Source organism: Saimiri boliviensis, chromosome 1 (genome assembly GCF_048565385.1).
Source record: "Saimiri boliviensis isolate mSaiBol1 chromosome 1, mSaiBol1.pri, whole genome shotgun sequence".
Lineage (NCBI taxonomy): Eukaryota > Metazoa > Chordata > Mammalia > Primates > Cebidae > Saimiri > Saimiri boliviensis.
This window is the reverse complement of record NC_133449.1, coordinates 40,704,628-40,724,803: the sequence shown is the minus strand read 5'-3', so window position 1 is coordinate 40,724,803 and position 20,176 is coordinate 40,704,628. Positions and strand designations below refer to the sequence as shown.

At 37.1% G+C, this 20,176-nt stretch overlaps 1 long non-coding RNA gene across 2 annotated transcripts in view; it reads left to right on the top strand.

The window, feature by feature from the left end:
* Positions 1–20,176, top strand: part of LOC141580309 (uncharacterized) — a 770,493-nt gene that overhangs the window by 644,363 nt on the left and 105,954 nt on the right. For both annotated transcript variants that reach the window (XR_012512504.1, XR_012512515.1), the window contains exon 5: positions 18,985–19,068. This is a non-coding gene — a long non-coding RNA (uncharacterized LOC141580309). The remainder of the gene's footprint in view (positions 1–18,984; positions 19,069–20,176) is intronic.

Here is a 20,176-nt window from a genome sequence, read left to right as displayed (position 1 = left end):
GCAAGATTGTTGCATAGGTACACACATGGCAGTGTGCTTTGCTTCCTTCCGTCCCCTCACCTGTATCTGTCATTTCTCCCCATGCTTTCTCTTCCCACCTCCCCACCCCCCACCCTTCCCCCATTTTCCCCCCAACGGATCCCAGTGTGTAGTGCTCCTCTCCCTGTGTCCATGTGTTCTCATTGTTCAACACCCGCCTATGAGCGAGAATATACGGTGTTTGATTTTCTGCTCTTGTGTCAGTTTGCTGAGAATAATGGTTTCCAGGTTCATCCATGTCCCTACAAAGGACGTGAACTCCTCGTTTTTGATGGCTGCATAATATTCCATGGTGTATATGTACCACATTTTCCCTATCCAGTCTATCATCGTTGGGCATTTGGGTTGGTTTCAGGTCTTTGCTATTGTAAACAGTGCTGCAATGAACATTCGTGTGCATGTGTCCTTGTAGTAGAATGATTTATAATCCTTTGGATATATACCCAGTAATGGGATTGCTGGGTCAAATGGGATTTCTATTTTTAGGTCCTTGAGGAATCGCCACACTGTCTTCCACAATGGTTGAATTAATTTACACTCCCACCAACAGTGTAAAAGTGTTCCTATTTCTCCACATCCTCTCCAGCATCTGTTGTTTCCCGATTTTTTAATGATCGCCATTCTAACTGGTGTGAGATGGTATCTCAATGTGGTTTTGATTTGCATTTCTCTGATGGTCAGTGATGATGAGCATTTTTTCATATGTTTGTTGGCCTCCTGTATGTCTTCTTTTGTAAAGTATCTGTTCATATCCTTTGCCCGTTTTTGAAGGGGCTTGTTTGTTTTTGTCTTGTAGATCTGCTTTAGTTCTTTGTAAATTCTGGATATCAGCCCCTTGTCAGATGGGTAGGCTGCAAAAATTTTTTCCCATTCTGTTGGTTGCCGATTCACTCTACTGACTGTTTCTTTTGCCGTGCAGAAGCTGTGGAGTTTGATTAGGTCCCATTTGTCTATTTTGGCTTTTGTTGCCATTGCTTTTGGCGTTTTGGTCATGAAGTCCTTGCCTACACCTATGTCCTGAATGGTTTTGCCTAGATTTTCTTCTAAGGTTTTTATGGTATTAGGTCTGATGTTTAAGTCTTTAATCCATCCGGCGTTAATTTTGGTGTAAGGTGTCAGGAAGGGGTCCTGTTTCTGCTTTCTGCACATGGCTAACCAGTTTTCCCAACACCATTTATTAAACAGGGAGTCCTTTCCCCATTGCTTGTTTTTGTCAGGTTTGTCGAAGATTAGATGGTTGTGAGTATGTTGTATTTCCTCTGAGACCTCTGTTCTGTTCCATTGGTCTATATCTCTGTTTTGGTACCAGTACCATGCTGTTTTGATTACTGTAGCCTTGTAGTATAGTTTGAAGTCCGGTAGTGTGATGCCTCCCGCTTTGTTCTTTTTGCTTAGAATTGACTTGGCTATGTGGGCTCTCTTTTGGTTCCATATGAAGTTTAAGGTGTTTTTTTCCAGTTCTGTGAAGAAGGTCATTGGTAGCTTGATGGGAATAGCGTTGAATCTGTAAATTACTTTGGGCAGTATGGCCATTTTCACGATGTTGATTCTTCCTAACCATGAACATGGAATGTTTCTCCATCTGTTTGTATCCTCTCTTATTTCGTTGAGCAATGGCTTGTAGTTCTCCTTGAAGAGGTCCTTTACGTTCCTTGTTAGTTGTATTCCTAGGTACTTTATTCTCTTTGTAGCAATTGTGAATGGCAGTTCGTTCTTGATTTGGCTCTCTTGAAGTCTATTACTGGTGTATAGGAATGCTTGTGATTTTTGCACGTTGATTTTGTATCCTGAGACTTTGCTGAAGTTGTTTATCAGTTTCAGGAGATTTTGGGCTGAGATGATGGGGTCTTCCAGATATACAATCATGTCATCTGCAAATAGAGACAATTTGATTTCCTCCTTTCCAATTTGGATACCCTTTATTTCTTTTTCTTGCTTGATTGCTCTGGCTAGAACTTCCAGTACTATATTGAATAGGAGTGGTGAGAAAGGGCATCCTTGTCTAGTGCCAGATATCAAAGGGAATGCTTCCAGTTTTTGCCCATTCAGTATGATATTGGCTGTTGGTTTGTCGTAAATAGCTTTTATTGTTTTGAGATACGTTCCGTCAATACCTAGTTTATTGAGGGTTTTCAGCATAAAGGGTTGTTGAATTTTGTCAAAAGCCTTCTCTGCATCAATCGAGATAATCATGTGGTTTTTGTCTTTGGTTCTGTTTATGTGGTGAATTACGTTTATGGACTTGCGTATGTTGAACCAGCCTTGCATCCCCGGGATGAATCCTACTTGATCATCGTGGATGAGCTTTTTGATATGCTGTTGCAATCGGTTTGCCAGTATTTTATTGAAGATTTTTGCATCTATGTTCATCATGGATATTGGCCTGAAATTTTCTTTTCTTGTTGAGTCTCTGCCGGGTTTTGGTATCAGGATGATGTTTGTCTCGTAAAATGATTTGGGAAGGATTCCCTCTTTTTGGATTGTCTGGAATAGTTTCAGAAGGAATGGTATCAGCTCCTCCTTGTATGTCTGGTAGAATTCAGCTGTGAACCCATCTGGACCTGGGCTTTTTTTGGGTGGTAGGCTCTTTATTGCTGCCTCGACTTCAGACCATGTTATTGGTCTATTTAGGGTTTCGGCTTCTTCCAGGTTTAGGCTTGGGAGGATGCAGGTGTCCAGGAATTTATCCATTTCTTCCAGGTTTACTAGTTTATGTGCATAGAGTTGTTTGTAATAATCTCTGATGATGGTTTGGATTTCTGTGGAGTCTGTGGTGATATCCCCTTTATCATTTTTTATTGCATCAATTTGGTTATTCTCTCTTTTCTTTTTTATTAATCTGGCTAGTGGTCTGTCTATTTTGTTGATCTTTTCAAAAAACCAGCTCCTGGATTTATTGATTTTTTGAAGAGTTTTTTGTGTCTCTATTTCCTTCAGTTCTGCTCTGATCTTAGTTATTTCCTGTCTTCTGCTAGGTTTTGAGTTTTTTTGATCTTGCTCCTCTAGCTCTTTCAGTTTTGACGATAGGGTGTCAATTTTAGATCTCTCCTTTCTTCTCATGTGGGCACTCATTGCTATATATTTTCCTCTAGAGACTGCTTTAAATGTGTCCCAGAGATTCTGGTATGTTGTGTCTTCGTTCTCATTGGTTTCGAAGAACATCTTTATTTCTGCCTTCATTTCATTGTTTATCCAGTCAACATTCAAGAGCAAGTTGTTCAGTTTCCATGAAGCTGTGCGGTTCTGAGTTAGTTTCTGCATTCTGAGTTCTAACTCGATTGCACTGTGGTCTGAGAGACTGTTTGTTATGATTTCTGTTCTTTTGCATTTGCTGAGGAGTGATTTATTGCCAATTATGTGGTCAATTTTAGAGTAGGTGTGATGTGGTGCTGAGAAGAATGTATATTCTGTGGATTTGGGGTGGAGAGTTCTGTAAATGTCTATTAGGTTTGCTTGTTCCAGGTCTGAGTTCAGGTCCTGGATATCCTTGTTGATTTTCTGTCTGGTTGATCTGTCTAATATTGACAATGGGGTGTTAAAGTCTCCCACTATTATTGTGTGGGAGTCTAAGTCTCTTTGTAAGTCATTAAGAACTTGCCTTATGTATCTGGGTGCTCCTGTATTGGGTGCGTATATATTTAGGATCGTTAGCTCTTCTTGTTGCAGTGATCCTTTTACCATTATGTAATGTCCTTCTTTGTCTCTTTTGATCTTTGTTGCTTTAAAGTCTATTTTATCAGAAATGAGAATTGCTACTCCTGCCTTATTTTGCTCTCCATTTGCTTGGTAGATCTTCCTCCATCCCTTTATTTTGAGCCTTTGTGTATCCTTGCATGTAAGATGGGTTTCCTGGATACAGCACACTGATGGGTTTTGGCTTTTTATCCAATTTGCCAGTCTGTATCTTTTGATTGGGGCATTTAGTCCATTGACATTTAGGGATAGTATTGTTATGTGTGAATTTGATACTGTCATTTTGATGCTACCTGGCTGTTTTGTTGGTTAGTTGATGCAGATTCTTGATTGTGTTGATGCTTTTTTACCATTTGGTGTGTTTTTGGAGTGGCTGGTACTGGTTGTTCCTTTATATGTGTAGAGCCTCTTTCAGGAGTTCTTGTAGAGCAGGTTTGGTGGTGATGAAATCTCTGAGTGCTTGCTTGTTCACAAAGGATTTTATTTTTCCTTCACTTATGAAGCTTAGTTTGGCTGGATAGGAGATTCTGGGTTGAAAGTTCTTTTCTTTAAGGATGTTGAATATTGGCCCCCAATCTCTTCTGGCTTGTAGGGTTTCTGCTGAGAGATCTGCTGTGAGTCTAATGGGCTTCCCTTTGTGGGTAACCCGACCTTTCTCTCTGGCTGCCCTTAGCATTTTCTCTTTCATTTCAACCCTGGTGAATCTGACGATTATGTGCCTTGGGGTTGCTCTTCTTGAGGAATATCTTTGTGGTGTTCTTTGTATTTCCTCGATTTGAATATTGGTCTGCCTTGCTAGGTTGGGGAAGTTTTCCTGGATAATATCCTGAAGAGTATTTTCCAGCTTGGATTCATTCTCTTCATCACATTCAGGTACATCTGTCAGACGTAGATTAGATCTTTTCACATAGTCCCACATTTCTTGAAGATTTTGTTCATTCCTTTTTGTGCTTTTTTCTCTGTTCTTGCCTTCTCTTTTTATTTCATTGAGTTGATCTTCGACCTCTGATATCCTTTCTTCTGCTTGGTCAATTCGGCTGTTGAAGCTTGTGCATGCTTCACGAAGTTCTCGTGTTGCGTTTTTCAGCTCCATCAATTCACTTATACTCCTCTCTATGCTGTCCATTCTCGTCAGCAGTTTGTCCAATCTTTTTTCAAGGTTCCTATTTTCTTTGCGTTGGGTTAGAACATGTTCTTTTAGCTCATTGTAGTTTCTTACTACCCACCTTCTGAAGTCTGATTCTGTCATTTCATCACCTTCCTTCTCCATCCGGTCTGGTTCCCTTGCTGGTGAGGAGTTGTGATCCCTTTTATGAGGAGAGGTGTTCTGGTTTCGGGAGTTTTGATCCTTTTTGCGCTGGTTTCTTCCCATTTTTGTGGGTTTATCCACCTGTTGTCTGTCTCTGTCCCAGGGAGTTGGAGCTTTATGAGTTTCCGTTGCACTACTGCCTTTTTTGATTTTTCTTTCAGGTCTGACCCGCCCAGCTAGCAGCATGCCTAGCCACTTCCTGCCCGCAGGGGCTTTGCTGAGCTGCTGTGGGCTCCGCCCAGCTGCCCTGAGCTCTTCCCTGTAGTCCTTTTTATATGGGCGTAGTTAGAACTGTCTTGGCAATGGTGGCCCCGCCTCTGCTATGGCGGACTCTCTCTGTTGTGGCAGGTTTCCTTGGCAATGGCGGGTTGCCTCCGTAGCGGTGGAGAGTGTCAGTAATGGCGGAAGCCCCTCCCCTACGGAGTGGGACAGTCCGGGTTCAGCTGTGCTTGGTTTGGAGGGCTCAACCCAGAGGGTTTCCAATTACTGTTTTTGTTTTCGTTGTTGTTGGGGGTGGAGGGGTGGGACCAACGGAGCCTGATCACCTGGCTCCCTGACTCAGAGTCTTTTAAGTTGAAGACCCCGCGTTCGGGTCGCCTGCTGAAAAGGCGCCGGGATCTCCCCTGCTGCGACTCAGGGAGTCGGCTCGAACTGTGGTGCCGGCTCCTGGCGGATTTTTTGCCTAGGAATCTCCTGGCCTGACTGGCTATTTCAGATGACTGGGCAACTCTGCCGTCTCAGGGCTCTGCTCGCCAGCTAAGAGGGCTCCCAGACCAGTGGCTTTTGTAGGGAGAACCGCAGCAACAGGGCGTGGTCACAGCAGCCTCGCGGGCGGAATCAGCCCCGTGGGGGCCAAAACAGCTGCACCGCACCGGCTGGGACTGCGACGCTGGCGACCCCTCTGCCTGGGTATCTCCTGGTCTGTGGGCAATAAGAGTTCATCTGGAAATGCGGCGTCCACTCACCCTCTGCACTTTCACTGGGAGCTGAAGTCCTGAGCTGTTCTTAGGCGGCCATCTTCCCAGCATTGTCTGGATCTCTTGACCTCGTGATCCATCCGCCTCAGCCTCCCAAAGTGCTGGGATTACAGACTTGAGCCACCGCGCCCACCTATTTCACTTTTTAACCTTGCTTAATCCAATAGATGTATACTGTAAGAAAAAAAAAAAAAAGTCACATCAAGGAAAGTAGTAAAAGGTTAAGTCTACCTGCCGTATATCCACATGAAAATTTAAGATTTTCAGTTAACAACTAGATATATTATAGCTTGTATATGTTGTATGAAAATTTATTACCCAAAGCTACAATTAAACAAATTAATATTTGTTTCATCTTATTTTGATAAAATAACTATGCTCAAAGGAAAAGTCTACCCATATCTCATTTTTATGTGTTGTCATTTATTCTGTACTCATTTCTGAGAAGCTGTAAAATTAACACAGGGATATAATAAAGCTGTATGAATTATTTAACACTCTATAAATTTTTATTCTTATAGTTTGCTTAGATTCCATTTATTTAATCTCTCTCTCTCTCTCTCTCTCTCTCTCTCTCTCTCTCTCCATCTCTCTCGCTCTCTCTTTTCCCCCAATTTTTGTTTTTTGGAGAGCAAAGTTTTTATTTCATCCACTGACATGATCAGTAATCAGGTTAAGATACGGGGGCTTCCATGAGTGTTTTAAAACTAATCTTGTGAAGATCAATCTCACACACACATTGATTTCATTGAACGAGTGAGAACTCTGCCAGGACATCCTTCCCATAATACCAAGTGACTTGGGAAGGACTGTGGGAACACATGTGTCAACACTGTGAGTTGGGCACTCAATACTCAAGGTCAACCCAATTGATCACAATGTTTTGGTTTATTATAAGGATGTAACCCCTCTCATCCTATTTACCACAAGTCTTGATGTGATTTTAGAGGCAACTATCCTCTTCTACTTTGATCAGTTTATCTGTATTTCTTTCAGAACTCTCTACTCAATTGAAGAAGGTCTTTTGCAACAGGAAGAGCTGCTAGTGCACAGCTTGTCACTTATCCATTTGATCTTGACCCCTTTCTGGAGGGATCATTTAATGAATCTTGTTCTCCACTTGTTGTTTTCTACATGCCAGTGACAAGTACAGGATAAATACTGAGAACACAAATTTTAGAAACCTACAGAACTGCTTTAGATACCAAACTATACTATTTAATAGCTGTTAAATCATTTAAAAAATACCTTTATCTCCTGGAGTTATTATAGATATTGGATTTTATAACGTGTATAAAACTCTTAGCACAATGGTTTGCACAAAGAAGACAATCAAATGCCAATGATGGATGACAAGGTTGTTGACTGTGATAATGAGAAAGATGATGATGAAGATAATGGGGGTGATATTTATATGAATTCTGAATGTTTGAGAGCAAGTAACACATGATATAGTCAGTGCAAATTATATATAATATAAATATATAATTACATATGTGTACACATATATAATTTAAATAAAAGCATATATATATATATATATATATATATATATATATATATTTGCTTTGACATGGCAATAAATGTAACAGTGAATAAAAGGGCTACACTAATTCATGATGTCAAACATTCAGATAGTACAATGGTCAGCGAATATTTTCATAAAAGATCAGATTTTAAATATTTTGGACTTTGCAGGCCATATGGTCTCTGTCACCAGGAACTCAAATCCACCACTGCAGCATAAAAGCAGTCATGGAGAATATATAAATGAATGGGATGAGTATGGTTGTGTTTCAGTTAAACTTTATAGCCAAGTGGCCAGTGCATGTTTGCTGAATCATGAAATTAACTATTATATGCTTATTTTGTATTTTTGAGGGTTATATAAGTTTTATAAATTCAATATCAAGTATCTAGATTTATAGCATTTTAATGCACTACCACCATTTAATTATAAATAAGTAAAATGGTTAACTTCTCTTTGTACATGTCTTGATTTGCTTACATATTTATTTATCCAACAAATACTTACAAAGTGACAATCAAGTCCCAAATGCTAAATCTTGTGCCAAGATAACAAAGAGTAATAAGGCAAAATCTCTTGGTAAAATTGAACAAAAATTTATTCTTTATGCATACACACCTAATATGTACCTGTAAAAATTAAAAAAATAAAAATTTAAAACAAGTTTAAAAAGATATAATATTTGTATTGACATGCAAAAGGACTAGGATGAGCATTATGGACCTACAAAACGAATGGGCTGTCGAAGTCCACAGCTGTGGTAGATTGCAATAATTGTCACAATATTTGGCAGCTCCCCCAATCAAGAGGCAGAGTCCATTTCCCATTCCTTGAATCAAGCCATGTGATTTGCTCTGACAACAGCACATTGACAGATGTAATGAGACTTGGAAGTGTTCTTAAGCATTGGATCCTGAACTTTCTTGCAGCTATTTAGGATGCAGAGAGCATCCTGTGAAGAAGTCCTGGACAGCCTACTGTCCTGGAATAAGAGGTCATGTGGATAATAAGAGAATAAAAGATCATGTGGAACAGAAATTGGACAGCACAACTGAGACTCCCTAGATTAATCAGTCTGCTAACAGATGTATGAGTGAAACCATCTTAAGTCATTCAACCCCAGTTTCGACTCTTATTAACCATAAATATCAGTCAAGCTGGCACAGACCAGATAAACTGGCCAGCTGACATGTAGAGCCATGAGAAATTATTTTTTGTTATTTATTTGTGTCATGGTTTGTTAGGCATCCAAAGCTAACTGAAATAATAGCTACAGCTCTATCACTTGAAACACATATATAATACATTGGCATATTCACATGTATGTTTATGTGTGTGAGTGTGTATGCATGCATGTGTGTAGTATACATATTTATATAACAAGCACACTCACAGCCTCCATAATTTTATAACTCTTTAATGTACATCTCTGTTGTATGATTAAATTGAGATAGTTTATAAAGAATGTCAATGTAACATTGTATTAACATCCTTTAATTGACATTCTTCAGCTACTGAGAGAAGGTTTGGTTTAAAGGGGATAAAAAAAGGAACGAAGAGACAGGCACTGCAATGAACTTTTGCCCAAAATTAAAATGCATAACATTTAAAAATATGCCATGTACCATATGCCACAGGCTTCTATTACTACAGTAATTCATAACATTTCTGGGTGCCAGCAAAACTTAGTAGTCTGTACAACATGGTCTTTACTTCACTGGCATTTGTCATTGCTTGATATTATATTACCAACTGTTAGTAAAGAGATAAAATTTCTGACCATTTGGAGGGCCATTAATTCCTATAGCTCATAACAATTCTTATGGTAAGTACTGCTGATGCTCATGGTACTGTATAGGTAATGTTCTGATAAGATATGAACAGTTCTTCCTTTCCCACACATAGAAAAAGGAAACACAGACACATCTTCACCTGGCAGTAAGTGTTAATTCTGGAGCTCTTGCAGGCCCAATGAATGCTCTATCCCAGAATAGAATCACAGATAAAAGACAAGGTGATCATCTGCATGAGAACTCCACAGTATGTAGGAGCTTGTAGGCACCTAACGGGCAGGCTTTTCCTCCACTGCCCCACCTGATTCCAAAAATGAGTCTTTCTCTACTGCATCCACACGTGAGCCCAGATTATCCTAAGACTATTCCCTAAGGAGGGCACACATTCTTTTTGGTGGCCCTCCACTTTATTATTGTTCTTAGAAGGGTAGTATATGTGTGCCAATGGAAGCGCAGAGATGTAGCTAGTTTACAGTAATGGGATACTTCACAACTTTCTGTTGCTTGTTTAAAAAGTAAAGAATACCCAAATGATTCTGACAGAGCCACAATGCTCCACTCCAAACTGGCAGACCTTTGAATGTGAGGGACCCAAATTTTATGTTTTTCTAGTATAACCACAGTGTCTGTTATCCCCAGAAAAAAACAGAAACCAGAAACAAACTTCACCACAGCTTAGTGTCTTAAAATATCTAATTATTCTTCCTTATGATTCTGTCAGTTGGTTGTGTGGTTTCTTGCTGTATTCACCTGGACACACATAGCTGCATTCACGTGGAAAATCAACTGGATTGGAATGTCCAGGATAGCCTCACTCACGTACTACCGGGCTGTATTGGCTTTCCTGTATGTTAATTTCAGGGCAATGTTCCAAGCAGGCAAGGGAGAAGGCTACAAGGTGTCTTAAAACCTATGCACCATAACTCATGCAGCATTACTAATGCCACAATATTCTTGTGGTCAAAATGAGTGACATGGACAGCCCAGACCTAAGAGGGTAGAGAAATAGACTTCCTCTTTGGATGGGAGATGTGGTAAAGCATAGTTGCAAAGGGACATATATACTTGAATGGGAGGAATTTGTGGTCATTACAGAATATCAACTTTATGACATAACCATAAAAATACTGCTTAATTTGAAATGAAGATCAAATATCATCCTGGGTTATGTTTGCTATCATTCCATGATAGTTGAGGATAGCATTTCTCAACAAGTGTTCTAAGAGGTGCAATTTTTTTTTCTAAGATATTCACAGGAAAGTTACAGAATGTGTTCTCTGCCCCAATGAGGTTGAGATAAGCTACATGTTATAGTCTACTCAGAAATTATGGATCTTAGCAAAACAAAGGTTCTAAATTAAAGATTAGAAAAGGGAAACTGTTGAACTTTGCTTAACTCAGTATTTGAGAAGTGGCACTTGTTACTACCCATCACCCTATAAGAATTCTGGCTGAAAGAGTATTCTGGTTTGAAAAATGTTGGAATAAGTGGACAGAAAAAATTCTTATACAAATTGATAAACGATGAGCACAATTATGATCTCCCTGGTCAGTAATGGAAAAATAATCAAGTGTCAATAATTATAAACATAACAATAAATTAATTGTATGAAGTACACATTTTCTACTTTTTCCTGCCAGAATGGAAACATCCTACTCCTGCTTTTGTTTCATCATGTTTGTGATATTTGGATAAAGTTACTGAAGAGGATTCAACGAGTTAAAAGACTCTACTATACTAATTTATCTGAAACCAACTTTGTGGCAGCATATATAGTAACTGTTAGTGCCAAAATGTTCTAAATTATTTAAAAATTTCATATATATGTGGAAGAGACATCTATTCCTCTGCTGTATTCACCATAGACTTTTCTAAAGTGTTCATATTTCATATTCACAACAAATTAGAAACATTTGTAATTCATCTAAGTCATACATTTTCTCATGCCAGTTTTCAAAGCAATATCACAGTTAGCCATTGTTTCCATTTTCATACATGAAATACCTGCAATATAAAATAAATGTAAGGTTAGCAATGGAGTAACTTTATTGGGTACATGGCATCTCTAATGCTATTGAAATACAAGTACATATCGATGACGGCTCAGTCTTCCATAAACTTAACAAATTAGTCCTTATAATTACATTGTGTATTTTGCATCCTATGTAAGTCTTGAAATATTACCTTGACTTAACATAAAGCTGACTTGCTCCATTTTGTGTTATATTATTACTATCTATGTAGTACCATATAGTACAATAACATAACATAAAATAGATGCAAGTCCTCATTTTCTTTTCTCTTTAATGGGAAGCATACTTTTTTGGAGAAAGCTTGTATTGCATTTAATACGTGTCATCAATTTGAGATCTTTTGTACTCCAGCACACAGTATAAGATTTAGTTTTCCTACTGAATAAAATACAATTTCTGAGTTTGTTGGTAAGGTAAAATAAAGTCTGGTACCTTAGCAATGTACAGGATCCAGATTGTAATTAGAATGTAATTGAGGAACTCTTAAGTAGAAAGGCATCAATTTATCTACAGATGAAGTTAGATAATTTTTATTATCTTCTCTTTTTGCTAGATTAATGTCCTTTTTATTTGAAATCTTAAAAAACAACAGAAGAATACAAATTTAACCTGTGAATGTGATACAAATCATACAATATTAGAACAAATATTTTCCATAGAAAATGTGTATTTTCAGGAAGCATAAATGAAAAAACTGTAGTAAACTAATATCATGTTTTAGTCAATACCAATGACTAAGAAGGAAGTAAAAAAGCAAGGAACATAAATTACACTCCTGACCATCAGAGAGTAACTGAAACCTATTTGTCTTCACTTTTCCATCTGGAAAAAAAAAAAAAATGAAACTGTGATTTTCAGACACTGTACAAAGGTCAGTACAGGATTGCGATCCTCAAGAGAAGGGAAACAAATGAGATGATCCCTTTGATTTCCACATCTTTTACTTTCAGGGTAGTTTCTTGGCCACAGAACAAGGAGACAAAAAATTGAAAAGTAGGGAGAATAGAAGCAGCTGCAGAGGTGGGAGCTGTGTGGCGGTGAGAGCTGTGTACAGAGAGAAATTCCAGTGGTCTGCATAGGGTTCCTTATGCTTTCAGCTGAGTTCTGATTAGCAATTGTGTTTGAGACTGAGAAAAATGTCACTTTGTAGGAACAGGTAAAACAATCTCAAGAGCTCACATAAAGACAAGAATAGTTTCTTTTCTCAGTGTCAACATGGACAAACCTTATAATACAATACTTGGAGTCCCAGGTTCAGTCAATAAATGCTGTTGCCGGCATTTTTTCCTACTCTTCCTTGTAAGAACAAAATAAAAGCCTGGGCATTATGTATTACAAACATAAGCAGCATGAAAGGGGAAGGAAAGAAGGCAGATTGGTCAAAAATCTCAGGATCTAAGGAATGACGTAGTGATAAGTTCCCTGAGTTTTCTTCTTTTTGTGTCATAGATCCTGGACTGAGTGCTGGAGAAGCCAGCACCCTGAAAACACCAATGGGCACAGACAAAACAAAGCCGTAACAAAAGCCTGTTCTCTTCAGTTAAGAAACCAGAAAAGGGACATCCTAATAGGACAGATAATAACGGTCCTACAACAGCCACAAACCACAGAAAAACTATGGCCCCATCCCCATCACTCCCAGTAAAGGCTGAATAAAGTCTAGACTTCTACATTCGTCAGGCTATAATGATGTGCTGCAACACTCTACTGGGATGTTGTCAGAGAGGGCTGCATAGTGTGCTGGGATATCTGTTCTCTGTCAGGTGGTAAGACTTCTCCTCCCTGATGGTAATAGAGATCATAGAGGGGGCCTGGACATCCACATGGTGTGGTGAGAGAAGCATCCCATCACCTACCTGCTAGAGGGGTATAAAGAGGAGGCAAGTGGAGATCCAGAACTTCCACCACCACCCAGCAGTAATGAGGCCATCTTCCTACAATGTCAACATACATCATATGGATGTAAGCTCCAGGGTGTCAATGCATAACTAGAGGGAATCTGTATTTCCACATTTTCTTAACATATGGCAGAAATAAGAGGGCATGCCCTTCCCTTGCTGAAGTGGTATCAGAGGAGAAGATAATCATGCAAAATATTTAAATAAGATCCAGGGTTTCATAAAGTAATACCTAAAATGCCTAGGTTTCATTTGAAAATCACTCTTCACACCAAGAACCAGAAAAATTCTAACTCAAATGACAAAAGGCAATCAAAGAGATCATACAGATTTAGGAGTAATCAAAAAGTGAATTCTCAAACAGCCATTATAAAAATGGTTCAGTTGGCAATTTTGAACACACTTAAATAAAAATAGACAGCCTTAGAAAGAAATATAAATTCTCAGAAAAAAACATAAATTTTAGTAATAAAAATGCAATAATAGAAAAAAATCTTCCGTGAAAGTGCTCATTATCAGAATGGAGGCAACAGAGAAAATAATGAGTTGAAGATAGAACAGTAGATATCACCTAGTCTGATCAACAGAAAGAAAAGTAACAGGAGAAAAAAATATCCATCAAGGAACTGTGGGATCATAACAAAGCAATCTAGCATTTGTTTCACTGGAATTCCAGAAAGAGTAGAAAGTGTTGTGGTATGTAAAAGGTATTTTTTTAAATGACAGAATTTTAAAAAAAATTGTCAAAAGACTTAAACCCACAGACTCAAGAAGCTGAGTAAACCCCAAAGAGAATAAACTAAAAAAAAAAAAAAAAAAAAAAAAAAAAAAAAAAAAAAAAAAACACCTTCCAAAAACTAGTAATAAAGAAAGCCATGATTGAGGACATCTGATTTGTTGGGATAGACCATGGAGGCACCATATTTTTCAAGTGTTTTGAAAGACAGTAATTGTTAAATCAAAATTACCCAGAGAAAATATTCTTCAGAAATGAAGAGAAAAATCAAGTCAATTAGCACTATAGTGAAGAGCTGACAAAATTTGTCACCTTCAGATCTACCTAAAATACTGGCAAAGGAAATTTTCTAAACCTAAAGGATATGATACAGAAAAAAATATTGAAACATCTGAAAGTACAAAAGAACAGAATGAGCAAAAATATGGTGAGATACAACATATTTCTCCATATTTCTTCTCTTGAATTTCTAGATTATGAGCTATAGTTGAAGCAAAAATATATAATGCTCTTTTTTGTGGTTCTCAATATATGTAGAAGAAATATTTAAGACAATGAATGATAAACAAGGGAAGCTTAAGAAACATAAACAATTTCTCAATTTTAATTGAACTGGTAACATTTTGATTCCAGTAAACTGAGATAAATAATGTATATATAATAAAATATCCATAAAACCACTAAACGGCTATACGAAAAGATGCAGTGAAAATATTACATATGAAACAGAGTGGAAATCCAAATAATATTCAACTTACTCATAGGAATATTGGAAAAAGAAAACAAACAAAAAAACAGAACAGCAGAGAACAAATCAAAACCAAAAAATAAAATAGACTTAAGATATATCAAAAATTGTCTTCAATATAAAAGGTAAATAAGTGACAGAGATTAACAGAGTTGATTTTTTAAAATGACTCAACAGTATGCTGCTTACAGGAAAGTCACTTTAAATATAACTCGATACGTAGGTTGATAAGAAGAAAAAAATATAGCTGTTCATTGGTGTTTGTGAGGGCTCTTTATAAGACCTCCTGCTAATAGTAAAGTCTTTGGGTGTTCAAGTTCCAGATATAAAATGACATAGGATTTACATATAACCAACCTATGCACATCCTCCTGTGTACTTTAAATAATCTCTAGATTAGTTACCGAATATCGAATCCAATGTAAATGCTATGTGAATAGTTGTTACACTGCATTATTTAAAGAATAATGACAAAAATAAAAAGATGTAGTTATTCAGCATAGACACAATTTTATTTTTTGAATATTCTCAATCTGGAGTTGATTGAATCCATGGATGTGGAGCCCATGGATACAGCAGGTCGACTGTATTATACAAAAGTTAATCAAAAGAAAGTAGGAATGGCTAGATTAACATTAGATAAAGTAGACCTCAGATGAATTGATAGGTGTGTAGAGGCATGAAGAAATGTACGTATATGTTGTAAATCAAGTACAGTAAATGCTAATTACAGCTGATAGATATGTGGTTATTCACTGCAAACATGTTTTCAATTTTTCTATATGTTTGAAAATATGTAATGAAGTATTGAGAGATAAATTCAAGTAAAAATACATTAAAATTATCCAAAGAAGTGACATTCCTTCTATAGCAGGTCAAAAATTGTCATAGATGAGAAGTTGCTATTGCCCTAATGAGGTTTAAAAGAAAGACTCTAAAGGAGACAATGGTTCCTGTGTAACTTAACTGCATCTCAGAATAAACCTCAAGATTGTTGTTAACAATTCAAGCCGGGCGCGGTGGCTCAAGACTGTAATCCCAGCACTTTGGGAGGCTGAGGCGGGTGGATCACGAGGTCAAGAGATCGAGACCATCCTGGTCAACATGGTGAAACCCCATCTCTACTAAAAATACAAAACATTAGCTGGGCATGGTGGCACGTGCCTGTAATCCCAGCTACTCAGGAGGCTGAGACAGGAGAATTGCCTGAACCCAGGAGGCGGAGGTTGTGGTGAGCCGAGATTGCACCATTGCACTCTAGCCTGGGTAACAAGAGCAAAATTCCATCTCAAAAAAACAAAAACAAAACAAAACAAAAAATTCAAACACATCCAGCTTCTAACAAAATACAATTCACAATAGCTGGAAAACAAGAACAAATGATGAGGCATGTATAGAAGCAGAAAAATACAACTTATGATGTCAAAAAGAGAATCAAATCAATAGTAACAGACTCATAAATGAGATGGAGAGTAACATTCATGCACAAATACATTAAATGAGTTACTATAGCTGTATTAGATATGTTACAGAAGGTAGAGAAAATTATGAGCCAGTTAAGGAGACAGGTGCAAAGTATAATACAGATCCATAATGAATTTATAGTGATTAAAAAACCTTAAATTTAATATGAAAATAATGAATTGTATGGGTTTAGCAGACTAACACTGCAGGAAAAAATAACGATTAGTAAACATGAAGGTATATCAGTAGAAACTATACCAAGCGAAACATAAATATTAATACTAGTAATAGTAACAATAAATAATGATAATAATAAACAGAATATCAGTGAGCTGTGGGATGACTCCAAGTAGCCAAATATACCTGTAACTAAAGTCTTTGAAGAGGAGGCAGAAAAAATATTTGAAGAAATAAGGCTAAAAGCTTTCCAAATTTAATAGAAACTATACATGCTCAGAGTCAACAAGTTTGACAAATCCCAAGTACAAGAAAAACGAATAAAGTTCTGTTAAAGCACGTTCTAACCAAATTGCTTAAAAGAATGATAAACAGAAAAATTTATAAATAGAAAAGAAAGGCACAGTGTATAGAAAGGAGAAAAAAAAAAAAAAAAAAAAAAAAAAATGACAGAAAATATGCTACCTGACAGTAAAGCACATTTTTAAAACATAAAACAAAAATCTCTTAGCTAGAATTCTGTAGTGAATAAAAATAGAATTTAAAAGCAAAGACTGACCAAGTGCGGTGGCTCATGCTTATTATCCTAGCACTTCGGGAGGCTGAGGTGGGCGGGGCAGATCACTTAAGGTCAAGAGTTCAAAGCAGACTGGCAAACATGGTGAAACCCTGTCTCTACTAAATATATATATATATTTAGTAGAGATGATAGAAATAAGTGGGTACCTATAAATATATATATATAAATATATATATATATATATTTAGTAGAGATGATGGAAATAAGTGGGTACCTATAAGAGATTGTTAAAATATCTTTTTAAATCTTCTTTTAATTATAAGTGAGCATGTAAAGCCAAAAAATGACATTGTGGGTTTTAGAATGTATATAGAAATAAAGTATTTGACTACAAGTGCACAGAGTTTAATAGTGGAAAACAGTAAAGTACTGTTATAATTTTATTGCACATGCATGAAATTATATGTTTAGAAGTTAGTGCATAAGTGTACATAATTTATAATTCTATTTACTTAAAAATTATACAAAATGCAAACTAATCTACGGCGAGGAAGAGATCAATGGTTGCCTGTGGATGGTACAGCAAGAACCTAGGAAAGGAGGGCTGAAAGAAAGCATTGGAGTGGATTGATATAGTCAAAATCTTCATATGGCAATGGTTTTACAAATTTAAACACATTTCAAATATTACCAAATTATAAAATTTAAATATGTGCTGTTTATTATATGACAATTATATAGTAATCAACCTACTTAAACGTAAATAAAAGTAAGAAAAGATGTTTATTATTATTTTTTTTTTTTGAGATGGAGTTTCGCTCTTGTTACCCAAGCTGGAGTGCAATGGCGCGATCTCGGCTCACCGCAGCCTCCGCCTCCTGGGTTCAGGCAATTCTCCTGCCTCAGCCTCCTGAGTAGCCGGGATTACAGGCATGTGCCACCATGCCCAGCTAATTTTTTGTATTTTTTAGTAGAGACGGGGTTTCACCACGTTGACCAAGATGGTCTCGATCGCTTGACCTTGTGATCCATCCATCTCTGCCTCCCGAAGTGCTGGGATTACAGGTTTGAGCCACCGTGCCTGGCCCAAGATGTTTAAATTATTAATGAAAAAATTCAATCATAATTTATTTGAATAATTTGGAAAAGTTAGTTCCCTCTTTTAAAAATGTTTCAAAATTGATCATTTGCTATGTGTCAGCCTTTGTATTGAAAGTGTTATATGAAAGATCTTCTTTGATATTTATGAAATACATATCATGAAAGTACAATTATTATGTTCATTCCATACAAGGGAAAACAGAGGTTAGAGTGGCTGTGTAAGTTGTACTCAGAGTAACAGAGCTAGTTTTTTGCAGGACCAGAGTTCAAACTTGGAAAATCTGATTTCAGGATCTGTAGTCTGCAGGATCCATACTCTTATCACCTACTTTATCCTGCTAATACTGATATTTTGCTCTAATATCAATGTTAAAATCAATTTTAAGACTAAAAGAAATGGTCAAATGCACATTTCACTCTTCTTTCTTTTTCCTACTGCAACCTCCACCCCCACTGGAATTGATAAGTTCTGTGCTGAAGCACAAGGTGGCTGCAGCAGCATTTAATCTCTCTGATGTTGTTTCATCCTCTCCACAAAGATTTTGCTGACCATTTCCAGAACAACTGTCATGATACACTAGTTTCCATAGGTGGCCTGCCTTTTCAGAATCTTAGAATAACCCTGTGATTCAATCTCCTATTCAAACTTCACAAAATTCCCTGCCACTACCTTCCAGTTACGTATTGTCACTTATCCTTTTAAATATCCACAGCTAGTGTCATTAGCATGTGACATATGTATTCTCAAGCCAGTGTCTAAGTTCAGTTGCTCTCACCAATAAGGACGTCCACTCAACTTACTTTAGAATATGTAAATCTCCTCCTTTCTTTTTTACTGAAATCAAACTCTATTTGCTTCATGGATTCTATTCTGGATTCTGTAAACCATACTCATATCCACCTTTTCTGAATGCCTTTGGTGTCTATAATCAGCACTTAACATTTTACCCTTGTTTATTGGTTTTAGGTAAGGCTCGTGAGATTATAGTTTCAGAGGAAGACCTACTTCTCCTTTTGTGTCAACTACAATCCCACAGCAGTTGGAGTATCAGTAAGTCTGTTGAGTTTTCTGAATCATAAAGTATATATTTTATGTTGTGAAGTATCTCTGTACATAGCTTTAAAGTCAATATTATTTAGGTAACTTTTACTTTTACATTTAGTTATGTCAGTATCATTATGGCCTTTGGGTAAATAGGATTATGGTGAAAGAGCTATCCAGTTACACGATTTATTTCCATACATATAAAAAATGCATATATAGTGTTTGTATTCATATCATCTACCACTGTGACACAGACATTGTACTAGGTATTTATTGTTAAGTATGTTATTTTATATAATGTGCCTTGTTACACTTTAGAATCTTACAAGACTTTAGGCTTATTGTTTTGGGCAGTAATTCCCATTACACAGGATTATTGATGCTAGCAAGTTTATAGACTTGGCTGAATGGGCCAACATCCTTCGGAAATGTATTAACTGTACTGTTTGTCTTTAAAACATATAATTTAATTTTTTAGCAAATACCAAGTTTCTGCTTTGTTGCAATAACTGGAAGAGGTAGTGGGAACTCAGTGTAAACAAGACAGAGGCTCTGCAGTCAAGGAGGTTATAGCTGTACTTGTGAAGTAGGCAGTGCACAGGCAATGGGATTGCAGCATGAGGTGGGCTGTGAAAGGAAGGCATCCAGAGTGCTGTGCATCACAGAGGAGAGTTGTGTGATTCAACTGGAGCAACCCAGGCTAAAAATACAGAATTCTGCATTAAAATTTGGATATAACCACACATACTGTCACAAGCAGTACCAATTTGAGTTCAGTTTTTGAAATTTTCACTTCAAATTGCTGGTACTTTCAATTCAGTTAAACTAATGTTTCTGGATCACAGATTGCCTCCTAGTTAGTAAACAGTCTTCTAGATGCTATTGTTGATAGAAAGAATAGAAAGGCCAGCCTCTGTCTTCCGGATGTACAAATATTCTCTGTAGTGGGCTATCCTTCTAATTTGAAGATGGCAACAAGAACTTGGTCTGACAAAAAGAATGGCTGATCAATATGTATACTAATATATTTGGTCAAAAATTGATACGTGATTTTAGTGTTGAGGCTTATGTTTTTTCAAGCTTCATACACAGTTTTTTTTTTTAGCAATGCCAA